General features: G+C 57.2%; 17 non-coding genes across 17 annotated transcripts; all 17 read right to left on the bottom strand.

Annotated features, from left to right (window-relative positions):
- Positions 1-57: 57 nt before the first annotated feature.
- LOC140413364 (5S ribosomal RNA) lies at positions 58-176 on the bottom strand. The gene has a single exon (XR_011942535.1). It is a non-coding gene; the product is annotated as a 5S ribosomal RNA (ribosomal RNA).
- A 694-nt stretch (positions 177-870) lies between these two features.
- Positions 871-989, bottom strand: LOC140413510 (5S ribosomal RNA). The gene has a single exon (XR_011942676.1). It is a non-coding gene; the product is annotated as a 5S ribosomal RNA (ribosomal RNA).
- Positions 990-1,683: 694 nt separating this feature from the next.
- LOC140414336 (5S ribosomal RNA) lies at positions 1,684-1,802 on the bottom strand. Its single transcript, XR_011943474.1, has one exon. It is a non-coding gene; the product is annotated as a 5S ribosomal RNA (ribosomal RNA).
- A 439-nt stretch (positions 1,803-2,241) lies between these two features.
- On the bottom strand, positions 2,242-2,360 carry LOC140414063 (5S ribosomal RNA). The gene has a single exon (XR_011943210.1). It is a non-coding gene; the product is annotated as a 5S ribosomal RNA (ribosomal RNA).
- Positions 2,361-3,050: 690 nt separating this feature from the next.
- LOC140413990 (5S ribosomal RNA) lies at positions 3,051-3,169 on the bottom strand. The gene has a single exon (XR_011943138.1). It is a non-coding gene; the product is annotated as a 5S ribosomal RNA (ribosomal RNA).
- Positions 3,170-3,863: 694 nt separating this feature from the next.
- LOC140414052 (5S ribosomal RNA) lies at positions 3,864-3,982 on the bottom strand. Its single transcript, XR_011943199.1, has one exon. It is a non-coding gene; the product is annotated as a 5S ribosomal RNA (ribosomal RNA).
- Positions 3,983-4,672: 690 nt separating this feature from the next.
- Positions 4,673-4,791, bottom strand: LOC140414040 (5S ribosomal RNA). The gene has a single exon (XR_011943187.1). It is a non-coding gene; the product is annotated as a 5S ribosomal RNA (ribosomal RNA).
- A 694-nt stretch (positions 4,792-5,485) lies between these two features.
- On the bottom strand, positions 5,486-5,604 carry LOC140414029 (5S ribosomal RNA). Its single transcript, XR_011943176.1, has one exon. It is a non-coding gene; the product is annotated as a 5S ribosomal RNA (ribosomal RNA).
- Positions 5,605-6,294: 690 nt separating this feature from the next.
- On the bottom strand, positions 6,295-6,413 carry LOC140414018 (5S ribosomal RNA). The gene has a single exon (XR_011943165.1). It is a non-coding gene; the product is annotated as a 5S ribosomal RNA (ribosomal RNA).
- A 694-nt stretch (positions 6,414-7,107) lies between these two features.
- Positions 7,108-7,226, bottom strand: LOC140414580 (5S ribosomal RNA). Its single transcript, XR_011943718.1, has one exon. It is a non-coding gene; the product is annotated as a 5S ribosomal RNA (ribosomal RNA).
- Positions 7,227-7,916: 690 nt separating this feature from the next.
- Positions 7,917-8,035, bottom strand: LOC140413363 (5S ribosomal RNA). Its single transcript, XR_011942534.1, has one exon. It is a non-coding gene; the product is annotated as a 5S ribosomal RNA (ribosomal RNA).
- Positions 8,036-8,729: 694 nt separating this feature from the next.
- Positions 8,730-8,848, bottom strand: LOC140414006 (5S ribosomal RNA). The gene has a single exon (XR_011943154.1). It is a non-coding gene; the product is annotated as a 5S ribosomal RNA (ribosomal RNA).
- Positions 8,849-9,538: 690 nt separating this feature from the next.
- Positions 9,539-9,657, bottom strand: LOC140413995 (5S ribosomal RNA). Its single transcript, XR_011943143.1, has one exon. It is a non-coding gene; the product is annotated as a 5S ribosomal RNA (ribosomal RNA).
- A 694-nt stretch (positions 9,658-10,351) lies between these two features.
- LOC140413984 (5S ribosomal RNA) lies at positions 10,352-10,470 on the bottom strand. Its single transcript, XR_011943132.1, has one exon. It is a non-coding gene; the product is annotated as a 5S ribosomal RNA (ribosomal RNA).
- Positions 10,471-11,164: 694 nt separating this feature from the next.
- On the bottom strand, positions 11,165-11,283 carry LOC140414182 (5S ribosomal RNA). Its single transcript, XR_011943325.1, has one exon. It is a non-coding gene; the product is annotated as a 5S ribosomal RNA (ribosomal RNA).
- A 690-nt stretch (positions 11,284-11,973) lies between these two features.
- LOC140413973 (5S ribosomal RNA) lies at positions 11,974-12,092 on the bottom strand. The gene has a single exon (XR_011943121.1). It is a non-coding gene; the product is annotated as a 5S ribosomal RNA (ribosomal RNA).
- Positions 12,093-12,786: 694 nt separating this feature from the next.
- Positions 12,787-12,905, bottom strand: LOC140413962 (5S ribosomal RNA). The gene has a single exon (XR_011943110.1). It is a non-coding gene; the product is annotated as a 5S ribosomal RNA (ribosomal RNA).
- Between the last annotated feature and the right edge of the window lie 156 nt (positions 12,906-13,061).

Genomic DNA, 13,061 nt, shown 5'->3' with positions numbered 1-13,061 from the left:
TTGGCCTGCCTCTGGTGTGGAGAGTGCTTGGCGTGAGCAGTCTCTGCTGGCCGCAAAAGCCTACTGCACCTGGTATTCCCAGGCGGTCTCCCATCCAAGTACTAACCAGGCCTGAGTCTGCTTAGCTTCCGAGATCAGACGAGATCGGGCGTTTTCAGACTAGTATGGCCGCAGGCATCTGCAGCACCGTCTTCTCGCCTATTCAAGTTGGCCACCCTAGCACCCTCGCCACTTCTTCTTTCCGGTTGTTTTCAATTTTTTCTCTCTCTTTTTCTACTTCTACTTCTACTTCTCCTCCTCTTTCTCTCCTTCTCCTGCTAATTCTAGCCTATATGCCTGATACTCGCTCCCCTTCATGCCGTCCCCACCTAGCTCTCTTTTTTCTTCTCCACCTCCCCAAGGAAAACTGCAAGCCCCGCCCACCTCACACCAGCCTGCCGCCTGCACGCTGCTGCCTTTCCACATTGCAACGCTGCGCACTTCTCTCAGCACAGCCAGCACAAGGGTCAGGCAGGCAATGCAAGCCAGCTCTCTCTTCCTTCGCTTTCCACACCAGCCCCAATGCCACAACTTGCATTCATGCGGCGCCTTCAGGCTAGGAGAGAGAACGTCCTGCCGACACACTGGCTTGCGGCCACACGGGCCAGCTGGCGTGCCCATCAAAGTGCAGCACGCCAAGGCACACAACCGTGCTGCGTTGCAAAGGCCCGGCAAAGCTGCAGCAGCTGAATGGCCCGACCAAGCCGCCTGCCTGAGTTGAGCCCGCAGGCAAGTGTTGGGAGGAATGGCGAGGACGCAGAGAGCAGCAAAAGGTTGGCCTGCCTCTGGTGTGGAGAGTGCTTGGCGTGAGCAGTCTCTGCTGGCCGCAAAAGCCTACTGCACCTGGTATTCCCAGGCGGTCTCCCATCCAAGTACTAACCAGGCCTGAGTCTGCTTAGCTTCCGAGATCAGACGAGATCAGGCGTTTTCAGACTAGTATGGCCGTAGGCATCTGCAACACCGTCTTCTCGCCTATTCAAGCTGGCCACCCTAGCACCCTCGCCACTTCTTCTTTCCGGTTGTTTTCAATTTTTTCTCTCTCTTTTTCTACTTCTACTTCTACTTCTCCTCCTCTTTCTCTCCTTCTCCTGCTAATTCTAGCCTATATGCCTGATACACGCTCCCCTTCATGCCATCCCCACCGAGCTCTCTTTTTTCTTCTCCACCTCCTCAAGGAAAACTGCAAGCCCCGCCTACCTCACACCAGCCTGCCGCCTGCACGCTGCTGCCTTTCCACATTGCAACGCTGCGCACTTCTCTCAGCACAGCCAGCACAAGGGTCAGGCAGGCAATGCAAGCCAGCTCTCTCTTCCTTCGCTTTCCACACCAGCCCCAATGCCACAACTTGCATTCATGCGGCGCCTTCAGGCTAGGAGAGAGAACGTCCTGCCGACACACTGGCTTGCGGCCACACGGGCCAGCTGGCGTGCCCATCAAAGTGCAGCACGCCAAGGCACACAACCGTGCTGCGTTGCAAAGGCCCGGCAAAGCTGCAGCAGCTGAATGGCCCGACCAAGCCGCCTGCCTGAGTTGAGCCCGCAGGCAAGTGTTGGGAGGAATGGCGAGGACGCAGAGAGCAGCAAAAGGTTGGCCTGCCTCTGGTGTGGAGAGTGCTTGGCGTGAGCAGTCACTGCTGGCCGCAAAAGCCTACTGCACCTGGTATTCCCAGGCGGTCTCCCATCCAAGCACTAACCAGGCCTGAGTCTGCTTAGCTTCCGAGATCAGACGAGATCGGGCGTTTTCAGACTAGTATGGCCGTAGGCATCCTGCCGCCTGCACGCTGCTGCCTTTCCACATTGCAACGCTGCGCACTTCTCTCAGCACAGCCAGCACAAGGGTCAGGCAGGCAATGCAAGCCAGCTCTCTCTTCCTTCGCTTTCCACACCAGCCCCAATGCCACAACTTGCATTCATGCGGCGCCTTCAGGCTAGGAGAGAGAACGTCCTGCCGACACACTGGCTTGCGGCCACACGGGCCAGCTGGCGTGCCCATCAAAGTGCAGCACGCCAAGGCACACAACCGTGCTGCGTTGCAAAGGCCCGGCAAAGCTGCAGCAGCTGAATGGCCCGACCAAGCCGCCTGCCTGAGTTGAGCCCGCAGGCAAGTGTTGGGAGGAATGGCGAGGACGCAGAGAGCAGCAAAAGGTTGGCCTGCCTCTGGTGTGGAGAGTGCTTGGCGTGAGCAGTCACTGCTGGCCGCAAAAGCCTACTGCACCTGGTATTCCCAGGCGGTCTCCCATCCAAGTACTAACCAGGCCTGAGTCTGCTTAGCTTCCGAGATCAGACGAGATCGGGCGTTTTCAGACTAGTATGGCCGTAGGCATCTGCAGCACCGTCTTCTCGCCTATTCAAGCTGGCCACCCTAGCACCCTCGCCACTTCTTCTTTCCGGTTGTTTTCAATTTTTTCTCTCTCTTTTTCTACTTCTACTTCTACTTCTCCTCCTCTTTCTCTCCTTCTCCTGCTAATTCTAGCCTATATGCCTGATACTCGCTCCCCTTCATGCCGTCCCCACCTAGCTCTCTTTTTTCTTCTCCACCTCCCCAAGGAAAACTGCAAGCCCCGCCCACCTCACACCAGCCTGCCGCCTGCACGCTGCTGCCTTTCCACATTGCAACGCTGCGCACTTCTCTCAGCACAGCCAGCACAAGGGTCAGGCAGGCAATGCAAGCCAGCTCTCTCTTCCTTCGCTTTCCACACCAGCCCCAATGCCACAACTTGCATTCATGCGGCGCCTTCAGGCTAGGAGAACGTCCTGCCGACACACTGGCTTGCGGCCACACGGGCCAGCTGGCGGGCCCATCAAAGTGCAGCACGCCAAGGCACCCAACCGTGCTGCGTTGCAAAGGCCCGGCAAAGCTGCAGCAGCTGAATGGCCCGACCAAGCTGCCTGCCTGAGTTGAGCCCGCAGGCAAGTGTTGGGAGGAATGGCGAGGACGCAGAGAGCAGCAAAAGGTTGGCCTGCCTCTGGTGTGGAGAGTGCTTGGCGTGAGCAGTCACTGCTGGCCGCAAAAGACTACTGCACCTGGTATTCCCAGGCGGTCTCCCATCCAAGTACTTACCAGGCCTGAGTCTGCTTAGCTTCCGAGATCAGACGAGATCGGGCGTTTTCAGACTAGTATGGCCGTAGGCATCTGCAGCACCGTCTTCTCGCCTATTCAAGCTGGCCACCCTAGCACCCTCGCCACTTCTTCTTTCCGGTTGTTTTCAATTTTTTATCTCTCTTTTTCTACTTCTACTTCTACTTCTCCTCCTCTTTCTCTCCTTCTCCTGCTAATTCTAGCCTATATGCCTGATACTCGCTCCCCTTCATGCCATCCCCACCGAGCTCTCTTTTTTCTTCTCCACCTCCTCAAGGAAAACTGCAAGCCCCGCCTACCTCACACCAGCCTGCCGCCTGCACGCTGCTGCCTTTCCACATTGCAACGCTGCGCACTTCTCTCAGCACAGCCAGCACAAGGGTCAGGCAGGCAATGCAAGCCAGCTCTCTCTTCCTTCGCTTTCCACACCAGCCCCAATGCCACAACTTGCATTCATGCGGCGCCTTCAGGCTAGGAGAGAGAACGTCCTGCCGACACACTGGCTTGCGGCCACACGGGCCAGCTGGCGTGCCCATCAAAGTGCAGCACGCCAAGGCACACAACCGTGCTGCGTTGCAAAGGCCCGGCAAAGCTGCAGCAGCTGAATGGCCCGACCAAGCCGCCTGCCTGAGTTGAGCCCGCAGGCAAGTGTTGGGAGGAATGGCGAGGACGCAGAGAGCAGCAAAAGGTTGGCCTGCCTCTGGTGTGGAGAGTGCTTGGCGTGAGCAGTCACTGCTGGCCGCAAAAGCCTACTGCACCTGGTATTCCCAGGCGGTCTCCCATCCAAGTACTAACCAGGCCTGAGTCTGCTTAGCTTCCGAGATCAGACGAGATCGGGCGTTTTCAGACTAGTATGGCCGTAGGCATCTGCAGCACCGTCTTCTCGCCTATTCAAGCTGGCCACCCGAGCACCCTCGCCACTTCTTCTTTCCGGTTGTTTTCAATTTTTTCTCTCTCTTTTTCTACTTCTACTTCTACTTCTCCTCCTCTTTCTCTCCTTCTCCTGCTAATTCTAGCCTATATGCCTGATACTCGCTCCCCTTCATGCCGTCCCCACCTAGCTCTCTTTTTTCTTCTCCACCTCCCCAAGGAAAACTGCAAGCCCCGCCCACCTCACACCAGCCTGCCGCCTGCACGCTGCTGCCTTTCCACATTGCAACGCTGCGCACTTCTCTCAGCACAGCCAGCACAAGGGTCAGGCAGGCAATGCAAGCCAGCTCTCTCTTCCTTCGCTTTCCACACCAGCCCCAATGCCACAACTTGCATTCATGCGGCGCCTTCAGGCTAGGAGAACGTCCTGCCGACACACTGGCTTGCGGCCACACGGGCCAGCTGGCGGGCCCATCAAAGTGCAGCACGCCAAGGCACCCAACCGTGCTGCGTTGCAAAGGCCCGGCAAAGCTGCAGCAGCTGAATGGCCCGACCAAGCCGCCTGCCTGAGTTGAGCCCGCAGGCAAGTGTTGGGAGGAATGGCGAGGACGCAGAGAGCAGCAAAAGGTTGGCCTGCCTCTGGTGTGGAGAGTGCTTGGCGTGAGCAGTCACTGCTGGCCGCAAAAGCCTACTGCACCTGGTATTCCCAGGCGGTCTCCCATCCAAGTACTAACCAGGCCTGAGTCTGCTTAGCTTCCGAGATCAGACGAGATCGGGCGTTTTCAGACTAGTATGGCCGTAGGCATCTGCAGCACCGTCTTCTCGCCTATTCAAGCTGGCCACCCTAGCACCCTCGCCACTTCTTCTTTCCGGTTGTTTTCAATTTTTTCTCTCTCTTTTTCTACTTCTACTTCTACTTCTCCTCCTCTTTCTCTCCTTCTCCTGCTAATTCTAGCCTATATGCCTGATACTCGCTCCCCTTCATGCCATCCCCACCGAGCTCTCTTTTTTCTTCTCCACCTCCTCAAGGAAAACTGCAAGCCCCGCCTACCTCACACCAGCCTGCCGCCTGCACGCTGCTGCCTTTCCACATTGCAACGCTGCGCACTTCTCTCAGCACAGCCAGCACAAGGGTCAGGCAGGCAATGCAAGCCAGCTCTCTCTTCCTTCGCTTTCCACACCAGCCCCAATGCCACAACTTGCATTCATGCGGCGCCTTCAGGCTAGGAGAGAGAACGTCCTGCCGACACACTGGCTTGCGGCCACACGGGCCAGCTGGCGTGCCCATCAAAGTGCAGCACGCCAAGGCACACAACCGTGCTGCGTTGCAAAGGCCCGGCAAAGCTGCAGCAGCTGAATGGCCCGACCAAGCCGCCTGCCTGAGTTGAGCCCGCAGGCAAGTGTTGGGAGGAATGGCGAGGACGCAGAGAGCAGCAAAAGGTTGGCCTGCCTCTGGTGTGGAGAGTGCTTGGCGTGAGCAGTCACTGCTGGCCGCAAAAGCCTACTGCACCTGGTATTCCCAGGCGGTCTCCCATCCAAGTACTAACCAGGCCTGAGTCTGCTTAGCTTCCGAGATCAGACGAGATCGGGCGTTTTCAGACTAGTATGGCCGTAGGCATCTGCAGCACCGTCTTCTCGCCTATTCAAGCTGGCCACCCTAGCACCCTCGCCACTTCTTCTTTCCGGTTGTTTTCAATTTTTTCTCTCTCTTTTTCTACTTCTACTTCTACTTCTCCTCCTCTTTCTCTCCTTCTCCTGCTAATTCTAGCCTATATGCCTGATACTCGCTCCCCTTCATGCCGTCCCCACCTAGCTCTCTTTTTTCTTCTCCACCTCCCCAAGGAAAACTGCAAGCCCCGCCCACCTCACACCAGCCTGCCGCCTGCACGCTGCTGCCTTTCCACATTGCAACGCTGCGCACTTCTCTCAGCACAGCCAGCACAAGGGTCAGGCAGGCAATGCAAGCCAGCTCTCTCTTCCTTCGCTTTCCACACCAGCCCCAATGCCACAACTTGCATTCATGCGGCGCCTTCAGGCTAGGAGAACGTCCTGCCGACACACTGGCTTGCGGCCACACGGGCCAGCTGGCGGGCCCATCAAAGTGCAGCACGCCAAGGCACCCAACCGTGCTGCGTTGCAAAGGCCCGGCAAAGCTGCAGCAGCTGAATGGCCCGACCAAGCCGCCTGCCTGAGTTGAGCCCGCAGGCAAGTGTTGGGAGGAATGGCGAGGACGCAGAGAGCAGCAAAAGGTTGGCCTGCCTCTGGTGTGGAGAGTGCTTGGCGTGAGCAGTCACTGCTGGCCGCAAAAGCCTACTGCACCTGGTATTCCCAGGCGGTCTCCCATCCAAGTACTAACCAGGCCTGAGTCTGCTTAGCTTCCGAGATCAGACGAGATCGGGCGTTTTCAGACTAGTATGGCCGTAGGCATCTGCAGCACCGTCTTCTCGCCTATTCAAGCTGGCCACCCTAGCACCCTCGCCACTTCTTCTTTCCGGTTGTTTTCAATTTTTTCTCTCTCTTTTTCTACTTCTACTTCTACTTCTCCTCCTCTTTCTCTCCTTCTCCTGCTAATTCTAGCCTATATGCCTGATACTCGCTCCCCTTCATGCCACCCCCACCGAGCTCTCTTTTTTCTTCTCCACCTCCTCAAGGAAAACTGCAAGCCCCGCCTACCTCACACCAGCCTGCCGCCTGCACGCTGCTGCCTTTCCACATTGCAACGCTGCGCACTTCTCTCAGCACAGCCAGCACAAGGGTCAGGCAGGCAATGCAAGCCAGCTCTCTCTTCCTTCGCTTTCCACACCAGCCCCAATGCCACAACTTGCATTCATGCGGCGCCTTCAGGCTAGGAGAGAGAACGTCCTGCCGACACACTGGCTTGCGGCCACACGGGCCAGCTGGCGTGCCCATCAAAGTGCAGCACGCCAAGGCACACAACCGTGCTGCGTTGCAAAGGCCCGGCAAAGCTGCAGCAGCTGAATGGCCCGACCAAGCCGCCTGCCTGAGTTGAGCCCGCAGGCAAGTGTTGGGAGGAATGGCGAGGACGCAGAGAGCAGCAAAAGGTTGGCCTGCCTCTGGTGTGGAGAGTGCTTGGCGTGAGCAGTCACTGCTGGCCGCAAAAGCCTACTGCACCTGGTATTCCCAGGCGGTCTCCCATCCAAGTACTAACCAGGCCTGAGTCTGCTTAGCTTCGGAGATCAGACGAGATCGGGCGTTTTCAGACTAGTATGGCCGTAGGCATCTGCAGCACCGTCTTCTCGCCTATTCAAGCTGGCCACCCTAGCACCCTCGCCACTTCTTCTTTCCGGTTGTTTTCAATTTTTTCTCTCTCTTTTTCTACTTCTACTTCTACTTCTCCTCCTCTTTCTCTCCTTCTCCTGCTAATTCTAGCCTATATGCCTGATACTCGCTCCCCTTCATGCCGTCCCCACCTAGCTCTCTTTTTTCTTCTCCACCTCCCCAAGGAAAACTGCAAGCCCCGCCCACCTCACACCAGCCTGCCGCCTGCACGCTGCTGCCTTTCCACATTGCAACGCTGCGCACTTCTCTCAGCACAGCCAGCACAAGGGTCAGGCAGGCAATGCAAGCCAGCTCTCTCTTCCTTCGCTTTCCACACCAGCCCCAATGCCACAACTTGCATTCATGCGGCGCCTTCAGGCTAGGAGAACGTCCTGCCGACACACTGGCTTGCGGCCACACGGGCCAGCTGGCGGGCCCATCAAAGTGCAGCACGCCAAGGCACCCAACCGTGCTGCGTTGCAAAGGCCCGGCAAAGCTGCAGCAGCTGAATGGCCCGACCAAGCCGCCTGCCTGAGTTGAGCCCGCAGGCAAGTGTTGGGAGGAATGGCGAGGACGCAGAGAGCAGCAAAAGGTTGGCCTGCCTCTGGTGTGGAGAGTGCTTGGCGTGAGCAGTCTCTGCTGGCCGCAAAAGCCTACTGCACCTGGTATTCCCAGGCGGTCTCCCATCCAAGTACTAACCAGGCCTGAGTCTGCTTAGCTTCCGAGATCAGACGAGATCGGGCGTTTTCAGACTAGTATGGCCGCAGGCATCTGCAGCACCGTCTTCTCGCCTATTCAAGTTGGCCACCCTAGCACCCTCGCCACTTCTTCTTTCCGGTTGTTTTCAATTTTTTCTCTCTCTTTTTCTACTTCTACTTCTACTTCTCCTCCTCTTTCTCTCCTTCTCCTGCTAATTCTAGCCTATATGCCTGATACTCGCTCCCCTTCATGCCGTCCCCACCTAGCTCTCTTTTTTCTTCTCCACCTCCCCAAGGAAAACTGCAAGCCCCGCCCACCTCACACCAGCCTGCCGCCTGCACGCTGCTGCCTTTCCACATTGCAACGCTGCGCACTTCTCTCAGCACAGCCAGCACAAGGGTCAGGCAGGCAATGCAAGCCAGCTCTCTCTTCCTTCGCTTTCCACACCAGCCCCAATGCCACAACTTGCATTCATGCGGCGCCTTCAGGCTAGGAGAGAGAACGTCCTGCCGACACACTGGCTTGCGGCCACACGGGCCAGCTGGCGTGCCCATCAAAGTGCAGCACGCCAAGGCACACAACCGTGCTGCGTTGCAAAGGCCCGGCAAAGCTGCAGCAGCTGAATGGCCCGACCAAGCCGCCTGCCTGAGTTGAGCCCGCAGGCAAGTGTTGGGAGGAATGGCGAGGACGCAGAGAGCAGCAAAAGGTTGGCCTGCCTCTGGTGTGGAGAGTGCTTGGCGTGAGCAGTCACTGCTGGCCGCAAAAGCCTACTGCACCTGGTATTCCCAGGCGGTCTCCCATCCAAGTACTAACCAGGCCTGAGTCTGCTTAGCTTCCGAGATCAGACGAGATCGGGCGTTTTCAGACTAGTATGGCCGTAGGCATCTGCAGCACCGTCTTCTCGCCTATTCAAGCTGGCCACCCTAGCACCCTCGCCACTTCTTCTTTCCGGTTGTTTTCAATTTTTTCTCTCTCTTTTTCTACTTCTACTTCTACTTCTCCTCCTCTTTCTCTCCTTCTCCTGCTAATTCTAGCCTATATGCCTGATACTCGCTCCCCTTCATGCCGTCCCCACCTAGCTCTCTTTTTTCTTCTCCACCTCCCCAAGGAAAACTGCAAGCCCCGCCCACCTCACACCAGCCTGCCGCCTGCACGCTGCTGCCTTTCCACATTGCAACGCTGCGCACTTCTCTCAGCACAGCCAGCACAAGGGTCAGGCAGGCAATGCAAGCCAGCTCTCTCTTCCTTCGCTTTCCACACCAGCCCCAATGCCACAACTTGCATTCATGCGGCGCCTTCAGGCTAGGAGAACGTCCTGCCGACACACTGGCTTGCGGCCACACGGGCCAGCTGGCGGGCCCATCAAAGTGCAGCACGCCAAGGCACCCAACCGTGCTGCGTTGCAAAGGCCCGGCAAAGCTGCAGCAGCTGAATGGCCCGACCAAGCCGCCTGCCTGAGTTGAGCCCGCAGGCAAGTGTTGGGAGGAATGGCGAGGACGCAGAGAGCAGCAAAAGGTTGGCCTGCCTCTGGTGTGGAGAGTGCTTGGCGTGAGCAGTCACTGCTGGCCGCAAAAGCCTACTGCACCTGGTATTCCCAGGCGGTCTCCCATCCAAGTACTAACCAGGCCTGAGTCTGCTTAGCTTCCGAGATCAGACGAGATCGGGCGTTTTCAGACTAGTATGGCCGTAGGCATCTGCAGCACCGTCTTCTCGCCTATTCAAGCTGGCCACCCTAGCACCCTCGCCACTTCTTCTTTCCGGTTGTTTTCAATTTTTTCTCTCTCTTTTTCTACTTCTACTTCTACTTCTCCTCCTCTTTCTCTCCTTCTCCTGCTAATTCTAGCCTATATGCCTGATACTCGCTCCCCTTCATGCCATCCCCACCGAGCTCTCTTTTTTCTTCTCCACCTCCTCAAGGAAAACTGCAAGCCCCGCCTACCTCACACCAGCCTGCCGCCTGCACGCTGCTGCCTTTCCACATTGCAACGCTGCGCACTTCTCTCAGCACAGCCAGCACAAGGGTCAGGCAGGCAATGCAAGCCAGCTCTCTCTTCCTTCGCTTTCCACACCAGCCCCAATGCCACAACTTGCATTCATGCGGCGCCTTCAGGCTAGGAGAGAGAACGTCCTGCCGACACACTGGCTTGCGGCCACACGGGCCAGCTGGCGTGCCCATCAAAGTGCAGCACGCCAAGGCACACAACCGTGCTGCGTTGCAAAGGCCCGGCAAAGCTGCAGCAGCTGAATGGCCCGACCAAGCCGCCTGCCTGAGTTGAGCCCGCAGGCAAGTGTTGGGAGGAATGGCGAGGACGCAGAGAGCAGCAAAAGGTTGGCCTGCCTCTGGTGTGGAGAGTGCTTGGCGTGAGCAGTCACTGCTGGCCGCAAAAGCCTACTGCACCTGGTATTCCCAGGCGGTCTCCCATCCAAGTACTAACCAGGCCTGAGTCTGCTTAGCTTCCGAGATCAGACGAGATCGGGCGTTTTCAGACTAGTATGGCCGTAGGCATCTGCAGCACCGTCTTCTCGCCTATTCAAGCTGGCCACCCTAGCACCCTCGCCACTTCTTCTTTCCGGTTGTTTTCAATTTTTTCTCTCTCTTTTTCTACTTCTACTTCTACTTCTCCTCCTCTTTCTCTCCTTCTCCTGCTAATTCTAGCCTATATGCCTGATACTCGCTCCCCTTCATGCCATCCCCACCGAGCTCTCTTTTTTCTTCTCCACCTCCTCAAGGAAAACTGCAAGCCCCGCCTACCTCACACCAGCCTGCCGCCTGCACGCTGCTGCCTTTCCACATTGCAACGCTGCGCACTTCTCTCAGCACAGCCAGCACAAGGGTCAGGCAGGCAATGCAAGCCAGCTCTCTCTTCCTTCGCTTTCCACACCAGCCCCAATGCCACAACTTGCATTCATGCGGCGCCTTCAGGCTAGGAGAGAGAACGTCCTGCCGACACACTGGCTTGCGGCCACACGGGCCAGCTGGCGTGCCCATCAAAGTGCAGCACGCCAAGGCACACAACCGTGCTGCGTTGCAAAGGCCCGGCAAAGCTGCAGCAGCTGAATGGCCCGACCAAGCCGCCTGCCTGAGTTGAGCCCGCAGGCAAGTGTTGGGAGGAATGGCGAGGACGCAGAGAGCAGCAAAAGGTTGGCCTGCCTCTGGTGTGGAGAGTGCTTGGCGTGAGCAGTCACTGCTGGCCGCAAAAGCCTACTGCACCTGGTATTCCCAGGCGGTCTCCCATCCAAGTACTAACCAGGCCTGAGTCTGCTTAGTTTCCGAGATCAGACGAGATCGGGCGTTTTCAGACTAGTATGGCCGTAGGCATCTGCAGCACCGTCTTCTCGCCTATTCAAGCTGGCCACCCTAGCACCCTCGCCACTTCTTCTTTCCGGTTGTTTTCAATTTTTTCTCTCTCTTTTTCTACTTCTACTTCTACTTCTCCTCCTCTTTCTCTCCTTCTCCTGCTAATTCTAGCCTATATGCCTGATACTCGCTCCCCTTCATGCCGTCCCCACCTAGCTCTCTTTTTTCTTCTCCACCTCCCCAAGGAAAACTGCAAGCCCCGCCCACCTCACACCAGCCTGCCGCCTGCACGCTGCTGCCTTTCCACATTGCAACGCTGCGCACTTCTCTCAGCACAGCCAGCACAAGGGTCAGGCAGGCAATGCAAGCCAGCTCTCTCTTCCTTCGCTTTCCACACCAGCCCCAATGCCACAACTTGCATTCATGCGGCGCCTTCAGGCTAGGAGAACGTCCTGCCGACACACTGGCTTGCGGCCACACGGGCCAGCTGGCGGGCCCATCAAAGTGCAGCACGCCAAGGCACCCAACCGTGCTGCGTTGCAAAGGCCCGGCAAAGCTGCAGCAGCTGAATGGCCCGACCAAGCCGCCTGCCTGAGTTGAGCCCGCAGGCAAGTGTTGGGAGGAATGGCGAGGACGCAGAGAGCAGCAAAAGGTTGGCCTGCCTCTGGTGTGGAGAGTGCTTGGCGTGAGCAGTCACTGCTGGCCGCAAAAGCCTACTGCACCTGGTATTCCCAGGCGGTCTCCCATCCAAGTACTAACCAGGCCTGAGTCTGCTTAGCTTCCGAGATCAGACGAGATCGGGCGTTTTCAGACTAGTATGGCCGTAGGCATCTGCAGCACCGTCTTCTCGCCTATTCAAGCTGGCCACCCTAGCACCCTCGCCACTTCTTCTTTCCGGTTGTTTTCAATTTTTTCTCTCTCTTTTTCTACTTCTACTTCTACTTCTCCTCCTCTTTCTCTCCTTCTCCTGCTAATTCTAGCCTATATGCCTGATACTCGCTCCCCTTCATGCCATCCCCACCGAGCTCTCTTTTTTCTTCTCCACCTCCTCAAGGAAAACTGCAAGCCCCGCCTACCTCACACCAGCCTGCCGCCTGCACGCTGCTGCCTTTCCACATTGCAACGCTGCGCACTTCTCTCAGCACAGCCAGCACAAGGGTCAGGCAGGCAATGCAAGCCAGCTCTCTCTTCCTTCGCTTTCCACACCAGCCCCAATGCCACAACTTGCATTCATGCGGCGCCTTCAGGCTAGGAGAGAGAACGTCCTGCCGACACACTGGCTTGCGGCCACACGGGCCAGCTGGCGTGCCCATCAAAGTGCAGCACGCCAAGGCACACAACCGTGCTGCGTTGCAAAGGCCCGGCAAAGCTGCAGCAGCTGAATGGCCCGACCAAGCCGCCTGCCTGAGTTGAGCCCGCAGGCAAGTGTTGGGAGGAATGGCGAGGACGCAGAGAGCAGCAAAAGGTTGGCCTGCCTCTGGTGTGGAGAGTGCTTGGCGTGAGCAGTCACTGCTGGCCGCAAAAGCCTACTGCACCTGGTATTCCCAGGCGGTCTCCCATCCAAGTACTAACCAGGCCTGAGTCTGCTTAGCTTCCGAGATCAGACGAGATCGGGCGTTTTCAGACTAGTATGGCCGTAGGCATCTGCAGCACCGTCTTCTCGCCTATTCAAGCTGGCCACCCTAGCACCCTCGCCACTTCTTCTTTCCGGTTGTTTTCAATTTTTTCTCTCTCTTTTTCTACTTCTACTTCTACTTCTCCTCCTCTTTCTCTCCTTCTCCTGCTAATTCTAGCCTAT

Source organism: Scyliorhinus torazame, chromosome 4 (assembly GCF_047496885.1).
Source record: "Scyliorhinus torazame isolate Kashiwa2021f chromosome 4, sScyTor2.1, whole genome shotgun sequence".
Taxonomy (NCBI): domain Eukaryota; kingdom Metazoa; phylum Chordata; class Chondrichthyes; order Carcharhiniformes; family Scyliorhinidae; genus Scyliorhinus; species Scyliorhinus torazame.
The sequence above is the reverse complement of the archived record's forward strand: the minus strand, read 5'-3'. Positions and strand labels throughout refer to the sequence as shown.